This window comes from Hyla sarda, unplaced genomic scaffold (assembly GCF_029499605.1).
Source record: "Hyla sarda isolate aHylSar1 unplaced genomic scaffold, aHylSar1.hap1 scaffold_629, whole genome shotgun sequence".
NCBI classification, from domain to species: domain Eukaryota; kingdom Metazoa; phylum Chordata; class Amphibia; order Anura; family Hylidae; genus Hyla; species Hyla sarda.
The window spans coordinates 117,030-137,122 of NW_026610644.1; the positions used below are offsets into that span (position 1 = coordinate 117,030).

General features: G+C 46.0%; 9 non-coding genes across 9 annotated transcripts; all 9 read left to right on the forward strand.

Moving 5' to 3' along the window:
• Nucleotides 1-646: 646 nt before the first annotated feature.
• On the forward strand, nucleotides 647-837 carry LOC130341858 (U2 spliceosomal RNA). Its single transcript, XR_008881619.1, has one exon. It is a non-coding gene; the product is annotated as a U2 spliceosomal RNA (small nuclear RNA).
• A 2,084-nt stretch (nucleotides 838-2,921) lies between these two features.
• LOC130341859 (U2 spliceosomal RNA) lies at nucleotides 2,922-3,112 on the forward strand. Its single transcript, XR_008881620.1, has one exon. It is a non-coding gene; the product is annotated as a U2 spliceosomal RNA (small nuclear RNA).
• A 2,090-nt stretch (nucleotides 3,113-5,202) lies between these two features.
• LOC130341860 (U2 spliceosomal RNA) lies at nucleotides 5,203-5,393 on the forward strand. The gene has a single exon (XR_008881621.1). It is a non-coding gene; the product is annotated as a U2 spliceosomal RNA (small nuclear RNA).
• Nucleotides 5,394-7,471: 2,078 nt separating this feature from the next.
• LOC130341861 (U2 spliceosomal RNA) lies at nucleotides 7,472-7,662 on the forward strand. The gene has a single exon (XR_008881622.1). It is a non-coding gene; the product is annotated as a U2 spliceosomal RNA (small nuclear RNA).
• Nucleotides 7,663-9,737: 2,075 nt separating this feature from the next.
• On the forward strand, nucleotides 9,738-9,928 carry LOC130341863 (U2 spliceosomal RNA). The gene has a single exon (XR_008881624.1). It is a non-coding gene; the product is annotated as a U2 spliceosomal RNA (small nuclear RNA).
• Nucleotides 9,929-12,014: 2,086 nt separating this feature from the next.
• On the forward strand, nucleotides 12,015-12,205 carry LOC130341804 (U2 spliceosomal RNA). The gene has a single exon (XR_008881574.1). It is a non-coding gene; the product is annotated as a U2 spliceosomal RNA (small nuclear RNA).
• Nucleotides 12,206-14,297: 2,092 nt separating this feature from the next.
• LOC130341864 (U2 spliceosomal RNA) lies at nucleotides 14,298-14,488 on the forward strand. The gene has a single exon (XR_008881625.1). It is a non-coding gene; the product is annotated as a U2 spliceosomal RNA (small nuclear RNA).
• Nucleotides 14,489-16,574: 2,086 nt separating this feature from the next.
• Nucleotides 16,575-16,765, forward strand: LOC130341865 (U2 spliceosomal RNA). The gene has a single exon (XR_008881626.1). It is a non-coding gene; the product is annotated as a U2 spliceosomal RNA (small nuclear RNA).
• A 2,078-nt stretch (nucleotides 16,766-18,843) lies between these two features.
• On the forward strand, nucleotides 18,844-19,034 carry LOC130341799 (U2 spliceosomal RNA). Its single transcript, XR_008881570.1, has one exon. It is a non-coding gene; the product is annotated as a U2 spliceosomal RNA (small nuclear RNA).
• The last annotated feature ends 1,059 nt before the right edge of the window (nucleotides 19,035-20,093 follow it).

The following is a 20,093-nucleotide window of genomic DNA, read 5'->3' on the forward strand; positions in this document are numbered from 1 at the left end:
CTAGAACCCTCAGAACTACAGTGCTATGATGTCACTCACTTCCACAGGCCTTGCAGAGTGTAAACAACAACAACCCAGCTTTGTTGTGTATGTAACCATAGGGATTTGTGATGTCACCTAGAACCTTCACAGCAGCGACAGCTTTATGAGGAGCATCAGCACTGCTCTGCCTGAGCAGAACCATCACCGCCATAGGTTGTCAAATAACCCGGATTTAACCCACACAGGTAAGTCCAATGGGGTGCAGGCATGTCCTCTATGCTTACAGCTTCCCGTGGGTGTTGGTTTGATACCGTTTGGGGACAGCCAAGGAGGCATCTGCAGGCAACAAAGGTAGGTGTGTGCTTGTGTGTGTGTTTCCTATGCAGATCCTAAGCCCAGTGTCACATGCAAGTAGGAGGAGTAAGAAGGGTTCCTGGCAAATCCGGGTTATGGATTGCATTTAAAAAGGCCCCGTGGGAGTGCAATGGGCCCCTGTCTTGCTGCTTAGCAATAATGGTATGGGTTTAGGTTCTGCTGTGTGTACTGGTGGTTGACTGCCCCCCAGCCCAGAGTGTGCATGGAAAATTGTCTGGCAGCCTCCCTGACAGCAAGCAGTGATAGTGCCCATGAAGGGGACCTTGTTGGGCCCGCCCCTTTCACGGTTATCGCTTCTCGGCCTTTTGGCTAAGATCAAGTGTAGTATCTGTTCTTATCAGTTTAATATCTGATACGTCCCCTATCTGGGGACCATATATTAAATGGATTTTTGAGAACGGGGGCCGATTTCGAAGCTTGCTTCCGTCGCCCTATGCATTGACCCGATATGGCAGTATCTTCGGGTACAGTGCACCACCCCCTTACAGGGTTAAAAAGAAAGATTCCTACTTTCATTGCTACCTGCTTGCTGGCTAGCCAGCTAGCCAGCCCTGTGGGCCTTGCTGCTGCTGCTGCAGCCAAAAAACAAAAGGTGGTGCTGCTGCTGCTTCTGCTGCTTCTGCTTCTGCTTGTGTCTGGCCGCTGTTGGAGCGTCCAGGCACAGGACTTCTGCTGCTGCTGACTAAATGGCCTCCTTAATTGGATCATTTGAGTAGCCAGCACACCTGTGCAGGTAGGGCATGACATGATAGGCAGCTGCCTTGATAGCGGGTGGGTGCTGAATGTTCCTAATTGACAAAATAAGATTAATGCTTATGAAGAAATATAAAATCTCATCCCTTCCCCAATATCGCGCCACACCCCTACCCCTTAATTCCCTGGTTGAACTTGATGGACATATGTCTTTTTTCGACCGTACTAACTATGTAACTATGTAACATAACATGGGGGGGGTCTCCTGGCTGTTCACACAGGTGTGTCATTGCTGTACATTGACCATGCATTGCTTCTGTGGTATTGCAAAGGCAAAGACAAATGCTTCCAGCCATCCATTGCACTAATGGATTGGTCATCAGCTGGCTGTCTATGTCCCGCATCAATATAGACCAAAGTACAGAGGGTTAGGCTATGCTATTGTGCACCTACCTGATGCATCAGAAGGTGCGAGGCCCTTGCTAAATTCTGTGCACAGACTTTGAGATCTATACTTTAGACTGTATCTAAACCTGCTCCAACATGGACTGACATTCTGGCCTACTTTCAGCCGATGCGACTTGTCTGTCGCTGAACAGTCGCTTTTTATGTATTCAGCACCTATGTATAATGTTGTAAAAATGCTCTAGAAGCTAAAGTCGCAGAAATGTCACACATATTTGGCCTGCAACTTTCTGTGCGACAAATTCAGACAGGAAAAATCAGTATAAATCCTTAGAAAATTATCCCCCAGTGTCTCCATCTGCTGGCGGTATTGAATAAGCATTGCTGCACTGATGGGGTATGCATTAGACGAAAAAAAAGAAGAAAAAGAAGAATAATACGCCCAGAAAAGAGGCGAAAAGGAGAAAAACGTAAAAAAACGTGAAAAAAAAGTAAGAGGAAGAGAAGGGAAAAAAAGGTGGAAATGGGTTTAAAAGTGATTTCGGCGGAGAAATATATATATATATATATATATATATATATATATATATATACGCGCACACACACACATATATATAAACGTATTCTCCGTTGAGATATTGCAGCCGCTGCTGTGTCCAGGCCCAGGAGCCTTAGCACTGTGCTGTGATGTCACTCAATACCACTGACATCACTAGGTGTAAACAACATCTCTCCTTTGCTGTGTATGTGACTATGGAGCTGTTTGGTGATGTCGTCTATTACGGCCTTCATAGAAGCAACAGGAGATTGTTGCATCCATCTAGAACCCTCAGAACTACAGTGCTATGATGTCACTCACTTCCACAGGCCTTGCAGAGTGTAAACAACAACAACCCAGCTTTGTTGTGTATGTAACCAAAGGGATTTGTGATGTCACCTAGAACCTTCACAGCAGCGACAGCTTTATGAGGAGCATCAGCACTGCTCTGCCTGAGCAGAACCATCACCGCCATAGGTTGTCAAATAACCCGGATTTAACCCACACAGGTAAGTCCAATGGGGTGCAGGCATGTCCTCTATGCTTACAGCTTCCCGTGGGTGTTGGTTTGATACCGTTTGGGGACAGCCAAGGAGGCATCTGCAGGCAACAAAGGTAGGTGTGTGCTTGTGTGTGTGTTTCCTATGCAGATCCTAAGCCCAGTGTCACATGCAAGTAGGAGGAGTAAGAAGGGTTCCTGGCAAATCCGGGTTATGGATTGCATTTAAAAAGGCCCCGTGGGAGTGCAATGGGCCCCTGTCTTGCTGCTTAGCAATAATGGTATGGGTTTAGGTTCTGCTGTGTGTACTGGTGGTTGACTGCCCCCCAGCCCAGAGTGTGCATGGAAAATTGTCTGGCAGCCTCCCTGACAGCAAGCAGTGATAGTGCCCATGAAGGGGACCTTGTTGGGCCCGCCCCTTTCACGGTTATCGCTTCTCGGCCTTTTGGCTAAGATCAAGTGTAGTATCTGTTCTTATCAGTTTAATATCTGATACGTCCCCTATCTGGGGACCATATATTAAATGGATTTTTGAGAACGGGGGCCGATTTCGAAGCTTGCTTCCGTCGCCCTATGCATTGACCCGATATGGCAGTATCTTCGGGTACAGTGCACCACCCCCTTACAGGGTTAAAAAGAAAGATTCCTACTTTCATTGCTACCTGCTTGCTGGCTAGCCAGCTAGCCAGCCCTGTGGGCCTTGCTGCTGCTGCTGCAGCCAAAAAACAAAAGGTGGTGCTGCTGCTGCTTCTGCTGCTTCTGCTTCTGCTTGTGTCTGGCCGCTGTTGGAGCGTCCAGGCACAGGACTTCTGCTGCTGCTGACTAAATGGCCTCCTTAATTGGATCATTTGAGTAGCCAGCACACCTGTGCAGGTAGGGCATGACATGATAGGCAGCTGCCTTGATAGCGGGTGGGTGCTGAATGTTCCTAATTGACAAAATAAGATTAATGCTTATGAAGAAATATAAAATCTCATCCCTTCCCCAATATCGCGCCACACCCCTACCCCTTAATTCCCTGGTTGAACTTGATGGACATATGTCTTTTTTCGACCGTACTAACTATGTAACTATGTAACATAACATGGGGGGGGTCTCCTGGCTGTTCACACAGGTGTGTCATTGCTGTACATTGACCATGCATTGCTTCTGTGGTATTGCAAAGGCAAAGACAAATGCTTCCAGCCATCCATTGCACTAATGGATTGGTCATCAGCTGGCTGTCTATGTCCCGCATCAATATAGACCAAAGTACAGAGGGTTAGGCTATGCTATTGTGCACCTACCTGATGCATCAGAAGGTGCGAGGCCCTTGCTAAATTCTGTGCACAGACTTTGAGATCTATACTTTAGACTGTATCTAAACCTGCTCCAACATGGACTGACATTCTGGCCTACTTTCAGCCGATGCGACTTGTCTGTCGCTGAACAGTCGCTTTTTATGTATTCAGCACCTATGTATAATGTTGTAAAAATGCTCTAGAAGCTAAAGTCGCAGAAATGTCACACATATTTGGCCTGCAACTTTCTGTGCGACAAATTCAGACAGGAAAAATCAGTATAAATCCTTAGAAAATTATCCCCCAGTGTCTCCATCTGCTGGCGGTATTGAATAAGCATTGCTGCACTGATGGGGTATGCATTAGACGAAAAAAAAGAAGAAAAAGAAGAATAATACGCCCAGAAAAGAGGCGAAAAGGAGAAAAACGTAAAAAAACGTGAAAAAAAAGTAAGAGGAAGAGAAGGGAAAAAAAGGTGGAAATGGGTTTAAAAGTGATTTCGGCGGAGAAATATATATATATATATATATATATATATATATATATATATATATATATACGCGCACACACACATATATATAAACGTATTCTCCGTTGAGATATTGCAGCCGCTGCTGTGTCCAGGCCCAGGAGCCTTAGCACTGTGCTGTGATGTCACTCAATACCACTGACATCACTAGGTGTAAACAACATCTCTCCTTTGCTGTGTATGTGACTATGGAGCTGTTTGGTGATGTCGTCTATTATGGCCTTCATAGAAGCAACAGGAGATTGTTGCATCCATCTAGAACCCTCAGAACTACAGTGCTATGATGTCACTCACTTCCACAGGCCTTGCAGAGTGTAAACAACAACAACCCAGCTTTGTTGTGTATGTAACCATAGGGATTTGTGATGTCACCTAGAACCTTCACAGCAGCGACAGCTTTATGAGGAGCATCAGCACTGCTCTGCCTGAGCAGAACCATCACCGCCATAGGTTGTCAAATAACCCGGATTTAACCCACACAGGTAAGTCCAATGGGGTGCAGGCATGTCCTCTATGCTTACAGCTTCCCGTGGGTGTTGGTTTGATACCGTTTGGGGACAGCCAAGGAGGCATCTGCAGGCAACAAAGGTAGGTGTGTGCTTGTGTGTGTGTTTCCTATGCAGATCCTAAGCCCAGTGTCACATGCAAGTAGGAGGAGTAAGAAGGGTTCCTGGCAAATCCGGGTTATGGATTGCATTTAAAAAGGCCCCGTGGGAGTGCAATGGGCCCCTGTCTTGCTGCTTAGCAATAATGGTATGGGTTTAGGTTCTGCTGTGTGTACTGGTGGTTGACTGCCCCCCAGCCCAGAGTGTGCATGGAAAATTGTCTGGCAGCCTCCCTGACAGCAAGCAGTGATAGTGCCCATGAAGGGGACCTTGTTGGGCCCGCCCCTTTCACGGTTATCGCTTCTCGGCCTTTTGGCTAAGATCAAGTGTAGTATCTGTTCTTATCAGTTTAATATCTGATACGTCCCCTATCTGGGGACCATATATTAAATGGATTTTTGAGAACGGGGGCCGATTTCGAAGCTTGCTTCCGTCGCCCTATGCATTGACCCGATATGGCAGTATCTTCGGGTACAGTGCACCACCCCCTTACAGGGTTAAAAAGAAAGATTCCTACTTTCATTGCTACCTGCTTGCTGGCCCTGTGGGCCTTGCTGCTGCTGCTGCAGCCAAAAAACAAAAGGTGGTGCTGCTGCTGCTTCTGCTGCTTCTGCTTCTGCTTGTGTCTGGCCGCTGTTGGAGCGTCCAGGCACAGGACTTCTGCTGCTGCTGACTAAATGGCCTCCTTAATTGGATCATTTGAGTAGCCAGCACACCTGTGCAGGTAGGGCATGACATGATAGGCAGCTGCCTTGATAGCGGGTGGGTGCTGAATGTTCCTAATTGACAAAATAAGATTAATGCTTATGAAGAAATATAAAATCTCATCCCTTCCCCAATATCGCGCCACACCCCTACCCCTTAATTCCCTGGTTGAACTTGATGGACATATGTCTTTTTTCGACCGTACTAACTATGTAACTATGTAACATAACATGGGGGGGGTCTCCTGGCTGTTCACACAGGTGTGTCATTGCTGTACATTGACCATGCATTGCTTCTGTGGTATTGCAAAGGCAAAGACAAATGCTTCCAGCCATCCATTGCACTAATGGATTGGTCATCAGCTGGCTGTCTATGTCCCGCATCAATATAGACCAAAGTACAGAGGGTTAGGCTATGCTATTGTGCACCTACCTGATGCATCAGAAGGTGCGAGGCCCTTGCTAAATTCTGTGCACAGACTTTGAGATCTATACTTTAGACTGTATCTAAACCTGCTCCAACATGGACTGACATTCTGGCCTACTTTCAGCCGATGCGACTTGTCTGTCGCTGAACAGTCGCTTTTTATGTATTCAGCACCTATGTATAATGTTGTAAAAATGCTCTAGAAGCTAAAGTCGCAGAAATGTCACACATATTTGGCCTGCAACTTTCTGTGCGACAAATTCAGACAGGAAAAATCAGTATAAATCCTTAGAAAATTATCCCCCAGTGTCTCCATCTGCTGGCGGTATTGAATAAGCATTGCTGCACTGATGGGGTATGCATTAGACGAAAAAAAAGAAGAAAAAGAAGAATAATACGCCCAGAAAAGAGGCGAAAAGGAGAAAAACGTAAAAAAACTTGAAAAAAAAGTAAGAGGAAGAGAAGGGAAAAAAAGGTGGAAATGGGTTTAAAAGTGATTTCGGCGGAGAAATATATATATATATATATATATATATATATATATATATATATATATATATACGCGCACACACACACATATATATAAACGTATTCTCCGTTGAGATATTGCAGCCGCTGCTGTGTCCAGGCCCAGGAGCCTTAGCACTGTGCTGTGATGTCACTCAATACCACTGACATCACTAGGTGTAAACAACATCTCTCCTTTGCTGTGTATGTGACTATGGAGCTGTTTGGTGATGTCGTCTATTATGGCCTTCATAGAAGCAACAGGAGATTGTTGCATCCATCTAGAACCCTCAGAACTACAGTGCTATGATGTCACTCACTTCCACAGGCCTTGCAGAGTGTAAACAACAACAACCCAGCTTTGTTGTGTATGTAACCATAGGGATTTGTGATGTCACCTAGAACCTTCACAGCAGCGACAGCTTTATGAGGAGCATCAGCACTGCTCTGCCTGAGCAGAACCATCACCGCCATAGGTTGTCAAATAACCCGGATTTAACCCACACAGGTAAGTCCAATGGGGTGCAGGCATGTCCTCTATGCTTACAGCTTCCCGTGGGTGTTGGTTTGATACCGTTTGGGGACAGCCAAGGAGGCATCTGCAGGCAACAAAGGTAGGTGTGTGCTTGTGTGTGTGTTTCCTATGCAGATCCTAAGCCCAGTGTCACATGCAAGTAGGAGGAGTAAGAAGGGTTCCTGGCAAATCCGGGTTATGGATTGCATTTAAAAAGGCCCCGTGGGAGTGCAATGGGCCCCTGTCTTGCTGCTTAGCAATAATGGTATGGGTTTAGGTTCTGCTGTGTGTACTGGTGGTTGACTGCCCCCCAGCCCAGAGTGTGCATGGAAAATTGTCTGGCAGCCTCCCTGACAGCAAGCAGTGATAGTGCCCATGAAGGGGACCTTGTTGGGCCCGCCCCTTTCACGGTTATCGCTTCTCGGCCTTTTGGCTAAGATCAAGTGTAGTATCTGTTCTTATCAGTTTAATATCTGATACGTCCCCTATCTGGGGACCATATATTAAATGGATTTTTGAGAACGGGGGCCGATTTCGAAGCTTGCTTCCGTCGCCCTATGCATTGACCCGATATGGCAGTATCTTCGGGTACAGTGCACCACCCCCTTACAGGGTTAAAAAGAAAGATTCCTACTTTCATTGCTACCTGCTTGCTGGCTAGCCAGCTAGCCAGCCCTGTGGGCCTTGCTGCTGCTGCTGCAGCCAAAAAACAAAAGGTGGTGCTTCTGCTGCTTCTGCTTCTGCTTGTGTCTGGCCGCTGTTGGAGCGTCCAGGCACAGGACTTCTGCTGCTGCTGACTAAATGGCCTCCTTAATTGGATCATTTGAGTAGCCAGCACACCTGTGCAGGTAGGGCATGACATGATAGGCAGCTGCCTTGATAGCGGGTGGGTGCTGAATGTTCCTAATTGACAAAATAAGATTAATGCTTATGAAGAAATATAAAATCTCATCCCTTCCCCAATATCGCGCCACACCCCTACCCCTTAATTCCCTGGTTGAACTTGATGGACATATGTCTTTTTTCGACCGTACTAACTATGTAACTATGTAACATAACATGGGGGGGGTCTCCTGGCTGTTCACACAGGTGTGTCATTGCTGTACATTGACCATGCATTGCTTCTGTGGTATTGCAAAGGCAAAGACAAATGCTTCCAGCCATCCATTGCACTAATGGATTGGTCATCAGCTGGCTGTCTATGTCCCGCATCAATATAGACCAAAGTACAGAGGGTTAGGCTATGCTATTGTGCACCTACCTGATGCATCAGAAGGTGCGAGGCCCTTGCTAAATTCTGTGCACAGACTTTGAGATCTATACTTTAGACTGTATCTAAACCTGCTCCAACATGGACTGACATTCTGGCCTACTTTCAGCCGATGCGACTTGTCTGTCGCTGAACAGTCGCTTTTTATGTATTCAGCACCTATGTATAATGTTGTAAAAATGCTCTAGAAGCTAAAGTCGCAGAAATGTCACACATATTTGGCCTGCAACTTTCTGTGCGACAAATTCAGACAGGAAAAATCAGTATAAATCCTTAGAAAATTATCCCCCAGTGTCTCCATCTGCTGGCGGTATTGAATAAGCATTGCTGCACTGATGGGGTATGCATTAGACGAAAAAAAAGAAGAAAAAGAAGAATAATACGCCCAGAAAAGAGGCGAAAAGGAGAAAAACGTAAAAAAACGTGAAAAAAAAGTAAGAGGAAGAGAAGGGAAAAAAAGGTGGAAATGGGTTTAAAAGTGATTTCGGCGGAGAAATATATATATATATATATATATATATATATATATATATATACGCGCACACACACACATATATATAAACGTATTCTCCGTTGAGATATTGCAGCCGCTGCTGTGTCCAGGCCCAGGAGCCTTAGCACTGTGCTGTGATGTCACTCAATACCACTGACATCACTAGGTGTAAACAACATCTCTCCTTTGCTGTGTATGTGACTATGGAGCTGTTTGGTGAAGTCGTCTATTACGGCCTTCATAGAAGCAACAGGAGATTGTTGCATCCATCTAGAACCCTCAGAACTACAGTGCTATGATGTCACTCACTTCCACAGGCCTTGCAGAGTGTAAACAACAACAACCCAGCTTTGTTGTGTATGTAACCATAGGGATTTGTGATGTCACCTAGAACCTTCACAGCAGCGACAGCTTTATGAGGAGCATCAGCACTGCTCTGCCTGAGCAGAACCATCACCGCCATAGGTTGTCAAATAACCCGGATTTAACCCACACAGGTAAGTCCAATGGGGTGCAGGCATGTCCTCTATGCTTACAGCTTCCCGTGGGTGTTGGTTTGATACCGTTTGGGGACAGCCAAGGAGGCATCTGCAGGCAACAAAGGTAGGTGTGTGCTTGTGTGTGTGTTTCCTATGCAGATCCTAAGCCCAGTGTCACATGCAAGTAGGAGGAGTAAGAAGGGTTCCTGGCAAATCCGGGTTATGGATTGCATTTAAAAAGGCCCCGTGGGAGTGCAATGGGCCCCTGTCTTGCTGCTTAGCAATAATGGTATGGGTTTAGGTTCTGCTGTGTGTACTGGTGGTTGACTGCCCCCCAGCCCAGAGTGTGCATGGAAAATTGTCTGGCAGCCTCCCTGACAGCAAGCAGTGATAGTGCCCATGAAGGGGACCTTGTTGGGCCCGCCCCTTTCACGGTTATCGCTTCTCGGCCTTTTGGCTAAGATCAAGTGTAGTATCTGTTCTTATCAGTTTAATATCTGATACGTCCCCTATCTGGGGACCATATATTAAATGGATTTTTGAGAACGGGGGCCGATTTCGAAGCTTGCTTCCGTCGCCCTATGCATTGACCCGATATGGCAGTATCTTCGGGTACAGTGCACCACCCCCTTACAGGGTTAAAAAGAAAGATTCCTACTTTCATTGCTACCTGCTTGCTGGCTAGCCAGCTAGCCAGCCCTGTGGGCCTTGCTGCTGCTGCTGCAGCCAAAAAACAAAAGGTGGTGCTGCTGCTGCTTCTGCTGCTTCTGCTTCTGCTTGTGTCTGGCCGCTGTTGGAGCGTCCAGGCACAGGACTTCTGCTGCTGCTGACTAAATGGCCTCCTTAATTGGATCATTTGAGTAGCCAGCACACCTGTGCAGGTAGGGCATGACATGATAGGCAGCTGCCTTGATAGCGGGTGGGTGCTGAATGTTCCTAATTGACAAAATAAGATTAATGCTTATGAAGAAATATAAAATCTCATCCCTTCCCCAATATCGCGCCACACCCCTACCCCTTAATTCCCTGGTTGAACTTGATGGACATATGTCTTTTTTCGACCGTACTAACTATGTAACTATGTAACATAACATGGGGGGGGTCTCCTGGCTGTTCACACAGGTGTGTCATTGCTGTACATTGACCATGCATTGCTTCTGTGGTATTGCAAAGGCAAAGACAAATGCTTCCAGCCATCCATTGCACTAATGGATTGGTCATCAGCTGGCTGTCTATGTCCCGCATCAATATAGACCAAAGTACAGAGGGTTAGGCTATGCTATTGTGCACCTACCTGATGCATCAGAAGGTGCGAGGCCCTTGCTAAATTCTGTGCACAGACTTTGAGATCTATACTTTAGACTGTATCTAAACCTGCTCCAACATGGACTGACATTCTGGCCTACTTTCAGCCGATGCGACTTGTCTGTCGCTGAACAGTCGCTTTTTATGTATTCAGCACCTATGTATAATGTTGTAAAAATGCTCTAGAAGCTAAAGTCGCAGAAATGTCACACATATTTGGCCTGCAACTTTCTGTGCGACAAATTCAGACAGGAAAAATCAGTATAAATCCTTAGAAAATTATCCCCCAGTGTCTCCATCTGCTGGCGGTATTGAATAAGCATTGCTGCACTGATGGGGTATGCATTAGACGAAAAAAAAGAAGAAAAAGAAGAATAATACGCCCAGAAAAGAGGCGAAAAGGAGAAAAACGTAAAAAAACGTGAAAAAAAAGTAAGAGGAAGAGAAGGGAAAAAAAGGTGGAAATGGGTTTAAAAGTGATTTCGGCGGAGAAATATATATATATATATATATATATATATATATATATATATATACGCGCACACACACACATATATATAAACGTATTCTCCCTTGAGATATTGCAGCCGCTGCTGTGTCCAGGCCCAGGAGCCTTAGCACTGTGCTGTGATGTCACTCAATACCACTGACATCACTAGGTGTAAACAACATCTCTCCTTTGCTGTGTATGTGACTATGGAGCTGTTTGGTGATGTCGTCTATTATGGCCTTCATAGAAGCAACAGGAGATTGTTGCATCCATCTAGAACCCTCAGAACTACAGTGCTATGATGTCACTCACTTCCACAGGCCTTGCAGAGTGTAAACAACAACAACCCAGCTTTGTTGTGTATGTAACCATAGGGATTTGTGATGTCACCTAGAACCTTCACAGCAGCGACAGCTTTATGAGGAGCATCAGCACTGCTCTGCCTGAGCAGAACCATCACCGCCATAGGTTGTCAAATAACCCGGATTTAACCCACACAGGTAAGTCCAATGGGGTGCAGGCATGTCCTCTATGCTTACAGCTTCCCGTGGGTGTTGGTTTGATACCGTTTGGGGACAGCCAAGGAGGCATCTGCAGGCAACAAAGGTAGGTGTGTGCTTGTGTGTGTGTTTCCTATGCAGATCCTAAGCCCAGTGTCACATGCAAGTAGGAGGAGTAAGAAGGGTTCCTGGCAAATCCGGGTTATGGATTGCATTTAAAAAGGCCCCGTGGGAGTGCAATGGGCCCCTGTCTTGCTGCTTAGCAATAATGGTATGGGTTTAGGTTCTGCTGTGTGTACTGGTGGTTGACTGCCCCCCAGCCCAGAGTGTGCATGGAAAATTGTCTGGCAGCCTCCCTGACAGCAAGCAGTGATAGTGCCCATGAAGGGGACCTTGTTGGGCCCGCCCCTTTCACGGTTATCGCTTCTCGGCCTTTTGGCGAAGATCAAGTGTAGTATCTGTTCTTATCAGTTTAATATCTGATACGTCCCCTATCTGGGGACCATATATTAAATGGATTTTTGAGAACGGGGGCCGATTTCGAAGCTTGCTTCCGTCGCCCTATGCATTGACCCGATATGGCAGTATCTTCGGGTACAGTGCACCACCCCCTTACAGGGTTAAAAAGAAAGATTCCTACTTTCATTGCTACCTGCTTGCTGGCTAGCCAGCTAGCCAGCCCTGTGGGCCTTGCTGCTGCTGCTGCAGCCAAAAAACAAAAGGTGGTGCTGCTGCTGCTTCTGCTGCTTCTGCTTCTGCTTGTGTCTGGCCGCTGTTGGAGCGTCCAGGCACAGGACTTCTGCTGCTGCTGACTAAATGGCCTCCTTAATTGGATCATTTGAGTAGCCAGCACACCTGTGCAGGTAGGGCATGACATGATAGGCAGCTGCCTTGATAGCGGGTGGGTGCTGAATGTTCCTAATTGACAAAATAAGATTAATGCTTATGAAGAAATATAAAATCTCATCCCTTCCCCAATATCGCGCCACACCCCTACCCCTTAATTCCCTGGTTGAACTTGATGGACATATGTCTTTTTTCGACCGTACTAACTATGTAACTATGTAACATAACATGGGGGGGGTCTCCTGGCTGTTCACACAGGTGTGTCATTGCTGTACATTGACCATGCATTGCTTCTGTGGTATTGCAAAGGCAAAGACAAATGCTTCCAGCCATCCATTGCACTAATGGATTGGTCATCAGCTGGCTGTCTATGTCCCGCATCAATATAGACCAAAGTACAGAGGGTTAGGCTATGCTATTGTGCACCTACCTGATGCATCAGAAGGTGCGAGGCCCTTGCTAAATTCTGTGCACAGACTTTGAGATCTATACTTTAGACTGTATCTAAACCTGCTCCAACATGGACTGACATTCTGGCCTACTTTCAGCCGATGCGACTTGTCTGTCGCTGAACAGTCGCTTTTTATGTATTCAGCACCTATGTATAATGTTGTAAAAATGCTCTAGAAGCTAAAGTCGCAGAAATGTCACACATATTTGGCCTGCAACTTTCTGTGCGACAAATTCAGACAGGAAAAATCAGTATAAATCCTTAGAAAATTATCCCCCAGTGTCTCCATCTGCTGGCGGTATTGAATAAGCATTGCTGCACTGATGGGGTATGCATTAGACGAAAAAAAAGAAGAAAAAGAAGAATAATACGCCCAGAAAAGAGGCGAAAAGGAGAAAAACGTAAAAAAACGTGAAAAAAAAGTAAGAGGAAGAGAAGGGAAAAAAAGGTGGAAATGGGTTTAAAAGTGATTTCGGCGGAGAAATATATATATATATATATATATATATATATATATATATATATATATATACGCGCACACACACACATATATATAAACGTATTCTCCGTTGAGATATTGCAGCCGCTGCTGTGTCCAGGCCCAGGAGCCTTAGCACTGTGCTGTGATGTCACTCAATACCACTGACATCACTAGGTGTAAACAACATCTCTCCTTTGCTGTGTATGTGACTATGGAGCTGTTTGGTGATGTCGTCTATTATGGCCTTCATAGAAGCAACAGGAGATTGTTGCATCCATCTAGAACCCTCAGAACTACAGTGCTATGATGTCACTCACTTCCACAGGCCTTGCAGAGTGTAAACAACAACAACCCAGCTTTGTTGTGTATGTAACCATAGGGATTTGTGATGTCACCTAGAACCTTCACAGCAGCGACAGCTTTATGAGGAGCATCAGCACTGCTCTGCCTGAGCAGAACCATCACCGCCATAGGTTGTCAAATAACCCGGATTTAACCCACACAGGTAAGTCCAATGGGGTGCAGGCATGTCCTCTATGCTTACAGCTTCCCGTGGGTGTTGGTTTGATACCGTTTGGGGACAGCCAAGGAGGCATCTGCAGGCAACAAAGGTAGGTGTGTGCTTGTGTGTGTGTTTCCTATGCAGATCCTAAGCCCAGTGTCACATGCAAGTAGGAGGAGTAAGAAGGGTTCCTGGCAAATCCGGGTTATGGATTGCATTTAAAAAGGCCCCGTGGGAGTGCAATGGGCCCCTGTCTTGCTGCTTAGCAATAATGGTATGGGTTTAGGTTCTGCTGTGTGTACTGGTGGTTGACTGCCCCCCAGCCCAGAGTGTGCATGGAAAATTGTCTGGCAGCCTCCCTGACAGCAAGCAGTGATAGTGCCCATGAAGGGGACCTTGTTGGGCCCGCCCCTTTCACGGTTATCGCTTCTCGGCCTTTTGGCTAAGATCAAGTGTAGTATCTGTTCTTATCAGTTTAATATCTGATACGTCCCCTATCTGGGGACCATATATTAAATGGATTTTTGAGAACGGGGGCCGATTTCGAAGCTTGCTTCCGTCGCCCTATGCATTGACCCGATATGGCAGTATCTTCGGGTACAGTGCACCACCCCCTTACAGGGTTAAAAAGAAAGATTCCTACTTTCATTGCTACCTGCTTGCTGGCTAGCCAGCTAGCCAGCCCTGTGGGCCTTGCTGCTGCTGCTGCAGCCAAAAAACAAAAGGTGGTGCTGCTGCTGCTTCTGCTGCTTCTGCTTCTGCTTGTGTCTGGCCGCTGTTGGAGCGTCCAGGCACAGGACTTCTGCTGCTGCTGACTAAATGGCCTCCTTAATTGGATCATTTGAGTAGCCAGCACACCTGTGCAGGTAGGGCATGACATGATAGGCAGCTGCCTTGATAGCGGGTGGGTGCTGAATGTTCCTAATTGACAAAATAAGATTAATGCTTATGAAGAAATATAAAATCTCATCCCTTCCCCAATATCGCGCCACACCCCTACCCCTTAATTCCCTGGTTGAACTTGATGGACATATGTCTTTTTTCGACCGTACTAACTATGTAACTATGTAACATAACATGGGGGGGGTCTCCTGGCTGTTCACACAGGTGTGTCATTGCTGTACATTGACCATGCATTGCTTCTGTGGTATTGCAAAGGCAAAGACAAATGCTTCCAGCCATCCATTGCACTAATGGATTGGTCATCAGCTGGCTGTCTATGTCCCGCATCAATATAGACCAAAGTACAGAGGGTTAGGCTATGCTATTGTGCACCTACCTGATGCATCAGAAGGTGCGAGGCCCTTGCTAAATTCTGTGCACAGACTTTGAGATCTATACTTTAGACTGTATCTAAACCTGCTCCAACATGGACTGACATTCTGGCCTACTTTCAGCCGATGCGACTTGTCTGTCGCTGAACAGTCGCTTTTTATGTATTCAGCACCTATGTATAATGTTGTAAAAATGCTCTAGAAGCTAAAGTCGCAGAAATGTCACACATATTTGGCCTGCAACTTTCTGTGCGACAAATTCAGACAGGAAAAATCAGTATAAATCCTTAGAAAATTATCCCCCAGTGTCTCCATCTGCTGGCGGTATTGAATAAGCATTGCTGCACTGATGGGGTATGCATTAGACGAAAAAAAAGAAGAAAAAGAAGAATAATACGCCCAGAAAAGAGGCGAAAAGGAGAAAAACGTAAAAAAACGTGAAAAAAAAGTAAGAGGAAGAGAAGGGAAAAAAAGGTGGAAATGGGTTTAAAAGTGATTTCGGCGGAGAAATATATATATATATATATATATATATATATATATATATATATACGCGCACACACACACATATATATAAACGTATTCTCCATTGAGATATTGCAGCCGCTGCTGTGTCCAGGCCCAGGAGCCTTAGCACTGTGCTGTGATGTCACTCAATACCACTGACATCACTAGGTGTAAACAACATCTCTCCTTTGCTGTGTATGTGACTATGGAGCTGTTTGGTGATGTCGTCTATTATGGCCTTCATAGAAGCAACAGGAGATTGTTGCATCCATCTAGAACCCTCAGAACTACAGTGCTATGATGTCACTCACTTCCACAGGCCTTGCAGAGTGTAAACAACAACAACCCAGCTTTGTTGTGTATGTAACCATAGGGATTTGTGATGTCACCTAGAACCTTCACAGCAGCGACAGCTTTATGAGGAGCATCAGCACTGCTCTGCCTGAGCAGAACCATCACCGCCATAGGTTGTCAAATAACCCGGATTTAACCCACACAGGTAAGTCCAATGGGGTGCAGGCATGTCCTCTATGCTTACAGCTTCCCGTAGGTGTTGGTTTGATACCGTTTGGGGACAGCCAAGGAGGCATCTGCAGGCAACAAAGGTAGGTGTGTGCTTGTGTGTGTGTTTCCTATGCAGATCCTAAGCCCAGTGTCACATGCAAGTAGGAGGAGTAAGAAGGGTTCCTGGCAAATCCGGGTTATGGATTGCATTTAAAAAGGCCCCGTGGGAGTGCAATGGGCCCCTGTCTTGCTGCTTAGCAATAATGGTATGGGTTTAGGTTCTGCTGTGTGTACTGGTGGTTGACTGCCCCCCAGCCCAGAGTGTGCATGGAAAATTGTCTGGCAGCCTCCCTGACAGCAAGCAGTGATAGTGCCCATGAAGGGGACCTTGTTGGGCCCGCCCCTTTCACGGTTATCGCTTCTCGGCCTTTTGGCTAAGATCAAGTGTAGTATCTGTTCTTATCAGTTTAATATCTGATACGTCCCCTATCTGGGGACCATATATTAAATGGATTTTTGAGAACGGGGGCCGATTTCGAAGCTTGCTTCCGTCGCCCTATGCATTGACCCGATATGGCAGTATCTTCGGGTACAGTGCACCACCCCCTTACAGGGTTAAAAAGAAAGATTCCTACTTTCATTGCTACCTGCTTGCTGGCTAGCCAGCTAGCCAGCCCTGTGGGCCTTGCTGCTGCTGCTGCAGCCAAAAAACAAAAGGTGGTGCTGCTGCTGCTTCTGCTGCTTCTGCTTCTGCTTGTGTCTGGCCGCTGTTGGAGCGTCCAGGCACAGGACTTCTGCTGCTGCTGACTAAATGGCCTCCTTAATTGGATCATTTGAGTAGCCAGCACACCTGTGCAGGTAGGGCATGACATGATAGGCAGCTGCCTTGATAGCGGGTGGGTGCTGAATGTTCCTAATTGACAAAATAAGATTAATGCTTATGAAGAAATATAAAATCTCATCCCTTCCCCAATATCGCGCCACACCCCTACCCCTTAATTCCCTGGTTGAACTTGATGGACATATGTCTTTTTTCGACCGTACTAACTATGTAACTATGTAACATAACATGGGGGGGGTCTCCTGGCTGTTCACACAGGTGTGTCATTGCTGTACATTGACCATGCATTGCTTCTGTGGTATTGCAAAGGCAAAGACAAATGCTTCCAGCCATCCATTGCACTAATGGATTGGTCATCAGCTGGCTGTCTATGTCCCGCATCAATATAGACCAAAGTACAGAGGGTTAGGCTATGCTATTGTGCACCTACCTGATGCATCAGAAGGTGCGAGGCCCTTGCTAAATTCTGTGCACAGACTTTGAGATCTATACTTTAGACTGTATCTAAACCTGCTCCAACATGGACTGACATTCTGGCCTACTTTCAGCCGATGCGACTTGTCTGTCGCTGAACAGTCGCTTTTTATGTATTCAGCACCTATGTATAATGTTGTAAAAATGCTCTAGAAGCTAAAGTCGCAGAAATGTCACACATATTTGGCCTGCAACTTTCTGTGCGACAAATTCAGACAGGAAAAATCAGTATAAATCCTTAGAAAATTATCCCCCAGTGTCTCCATCTGCTGGCGGTATTGAATAAGCATTGCTGCACTGATGGGGTATGCATTAGACGAAAAAAAAGAAGAAAAAGAAGAATAATACGCCCAGAAAAGAGGCGAAAAGGAGAAAAACGTAAAAAAACGTGAAAAAAAAGTAAGAGGAAGAGAAGGGAAAAAAAGGTGGAAATGGGTTTAAAAGTGATTTCGGCGGAGAAATATATATATATATATATATATATATATATATATACGCGCACACACACACATATATATAAACGTATTCTCCGTTGAGATATTGCAGCCGCTGCTGTGTCCAGGCCCAGGAGCCTTAGCACTGTGCTGTGATGTCACTCAATACCACTGACATCACTAGGTGTAAACAACATCTCTCCTTTGCTGTGTATGTGACTATGGAGCTGTTTGGTGATGTCGTCTATTATGGCCTTCATAGAAGCAACAGGAGATTGTTGCATCCATCTAGAACCCTCAGAACTACAGTGCTATGATGTCACTCACTTCCACAGGCCTTGCAGAGTGTAAACAACAACAACCCAGCTTTGTTGTGTATGTAACCATAGGGATTTGTGATGTCACCTAGAACCTTCACAGCAGCGACAGCTTTATGAGGAGCATCAGCACTGCTCTGCCTGAGCAGAACCATCACCGCCATAGGTTGTCAAATAACCCGGATTTAACCCACACAGGTAAGTCCAATGGGGTGCAGGCATGTCCTCTATGCTTACAGCTTCCCGTGGGTGTTGGTTTGATACCGTTTGGGGACAGCCAAGGAGGCATCTGCAGGCAACAAAGGTAGGTGTGTGCTTGTGTGTGTGTTTCCTATGCAGATCCTAAGCCCAGTGTCACATGCAAGTAGGAGGAGTAAGAAGGGTTCCTGGCAAATCCGGGTTATGGATTGCATTTAAAAAGGCCCCGTGGGAGTGCAATGGGCCCCTGTCTTGCTGCTTAGCAATAATGGTATGGGTTTAGGTTCTGCTGTGTGTACTGGTGGTTGACTGCCCCCCAGCCCAGAGTGTGCATGGAAAATTGTCTGGCAGCCTCCCTGACAGCAAGCAGTGATAGTGCCCATGAAGGGGACCTTGTTGGGCCCGCCCCTTTCACGGTTATCGCTTCTCGGCCTTTTGGCTAAGATCAAGTGTAGTATCTGTTCTTATCAGTTTAATATCTGATACGTCCCCTATCTGGGGACCATATATTAAATGGATTTTTGAGAACGGGGGCCGATTTCGAAGCTTGCTTCCGTCGCCCTATGCATTGACCCGATATGGCAGTATCTTCGGGTATAGTGCACCACCCCCTTACAGGGTTAAAAAGAAAGATTCCTACTTTCATTGCTACCTGCTTGCTGGCTAGCCAGCTAGCCAGCCCTGTGGGCCTTGCTGCTGCTGCTGCAGCCAAAAAACAAAAGGTGGTGCTGCTGCTGCTTCTGCTGCTTCTGCTTCTGCTTGTGTCTGGCCGCTGTTGGAGCGTCCAGGCACAGGACTTCTGCTGCTGCTGACTAAATGGCCTCCTTAATTGGATCATTTGAGTAGCCAGCACACCTGTGCAGGTAGGGCATGACATGATAGGCAGCTGCCTTGATAGCGGGTGGGTGCTGAATGTTCCTAATTGACAAAATAAGATTAATGCTTATGAAGAAATATAAAATCTCATCCCTTCCCCAATATCGCGCCACACCCCTACCCCTTAATTCCCTGGTTGAACTTGATGGACATATGTCTTTTTTCGACCGTACTAACTATGTAACTATGTAACATAACATGGGGGGGGTCTCCTGGCTGTTCACACAGGTGTGTCATTGCTGTACATTGACCATGCATTGCTTCTGTGGTATTGCAAAGGCAAAGACAAATGCTTCCAGCCATCCATTGCACTAATGGATTGGTCATCAGCTGGCTGTCTATGTCCCGCATCAATATAGACCAAAGTACAGAGGGTTAGGCTATGCTATTGTGCACCTACCTGATGCATCAGAAGGTGCGAGGCCCTTGCTAAATTCTGTGCACAGACTTTGAGATCTATACTTTAGACTGTATCTAAACCTGCTCCAACATGGACTGACATTCTGGCCTACTTTCAGCCGATGCGACTTGTCTGTCGCTGAACAGTCGCTTTTTATGTATTCAGCACCTATGTATAATGTTGTAAAAATGCTCTAGAAGCTAAAGTCGCAGAAATGTCACACATATTTGGCCTGCAACTTTCTGTGCGACAAATTCAGACAGGAAAAATCAGTATAAATCCTTAGAAAATTATCCCCCAGTGTCTCCATCTGCTGGCGGTATTGAATAAGCATTGCTGCACTGATGGGGTATGCATTAGACGAAAAAAAAGAAGAAAAAGAAGAATAATACG